This window comes from Penaeus monodon, chromosome 33 (assembly GCF_015228065.2).
Source record: "Penaeus monodon isolate SGIC_2016 chromosome 33, NSTDA_Pmon_1, whole genome shotgun sequence".
NCBI lineage: Eukaryota > Metazoa > Arthropoda > Malacostraca > Decapoda > Penaeidae > Penaeus > Penaeus monodon.
Genome location: NC_051418.1, coordinates 6,246,025 through 6,247,801, shown reverse-complemented (window position 1 = coordinate 6,247,801; position 1,777 = coordinate 6,246,025).

Here is a 1,777-nt window from a genome sequence, read left to right as displayed (position 1 = left end):
TTTTAGGTTATCTTTTAAAAATTTAATATCTTAATTTGATTGCTTTTCTTATTATTTTCTTATTATTCTTTGCTATCATTACTATTATTTATTTTCGTGGGGTCTTTAATCTTATTTTTTTATTATTTTTTAAATGATACATCTTTACCATTATTTTATGATTTTTTCATTATTGTTATTTTCATTATTAATTTTACATATTATAAGCATTCTTTTATTATTCTTTTGTTTAAATTATGTCCCCATCACATAAACACATCACAACTAAATCATTCACTATCTTGTTATCATTTCAGTTTATTTGGTTATTTTTTTTCCCGTTCTTTAAATGTTGTCTTACCTTGGGGTGAAAATCTAATAAATAGAAACACCATACCATTATATAAATATATCCATAACAAACGGAAATTAGCGAAAAAATGGAATTAAATAAGGGAGCAAGGTGTAATGTTGTCAGCGACCCGTAAAGGCCCTTTGGCGGGGGGTTTGGGGGAAAGGCGTCTACACAGGGCAGGGGCCCTCGCCCACGCGCCCCTCTGGAACCAAAGGGGATACACCCCTATCAAAAATTACGAATGAATTCCATTGAAGTACTTGCTTGCTTTTGTTTTTGATGTGAATTTGCATAAAATACATAAAAAAAAAAATTTAAAAAATATTGTGCAAAAGCTTCCTGAGTACCCATAGCCGCTTTGACACGTATGCAGCCAGTCTTTTTCTTTGGGATATTTGCTCCCTCATAGCCTCTCCATCTTAATTCTTAATTTCCTCTTCTTTTTTTCAAATCCAAACCTCTCTGCATTTCCTCCCCTCATCTTATCCCTTTTCTTCTTCTGCTTTATCGCCAGCTGCCTGCGTTTCTCCGCAGGGGGTCGTCTTTTTTCGGCCATTCGTACATCTTGACTTTGCGTCGTCTGTCCCGCCGGCCGGAGGGGGGGCGAGGGGGAGGCGCCCCCCAGCGCCGGGTTTCCAATAGTTTCGTGCCAAAAGCAGGTGCCTCCGACGCTTGATATAGATCGCCTCCTCACGGCGGCTGCCCGAACGGTAAGACTGGTCGTCATAGGGGGCCGAAGGGGCTTTGCGCGTTCTCCGCTGTCCATGAGGCCCATTCAGGCTCGTGAAGAGGGCTTATAACCGCCATTCTGCTCTAATACTTAAAACAGAATAATCGCCTGCCCAAAAACCCTGTATAGCCTCCTTCGAAAAGCTGGTCCAGTTTAACAAAACGAGGGGGCGATCGATAGTACTTTTTGGCTGGGTCCAACCCCTCTGTGGTGCAGTCACCCGAAACCCTTTTTTTAAGCACGGGACCATTTTTTCTACGATTTCAAAGGTTTTCTTTTAATGTCGACTTTGGGTTTTCCTACCCCCCCCATCGCGTCACGAAAACCCTTGGACCCACCGCTCGACAACGACCCCTTATCCTGTCCAGGGGCCCATTCCCTCCCCCGGGCCTGAGCTTCTCGCGTGTCTGAAGCATCGTGTTTGTTTTTTTTTTATACTACCATGTCCTTGTGCGCTTGTATAGATGTTTTCCTGTCCGTATTTCATAATATTGTGTAAATGGGTCAAAGGAAAAAACACACTAAGGCCTTTCTTTATAAACTTCATAAAATGCTATAACTGCGACAAAGATCTACACTTTTCAAATAAAAAAAAATGTTATATTATTTTCACTGTCATTATTTCTTATTTGTTGTTTTTCTATCTTTATCTGCATGATTCCTGGATCCTCTCTCTTTCGTATGCTACACACACACAACGAAAACCGCACACC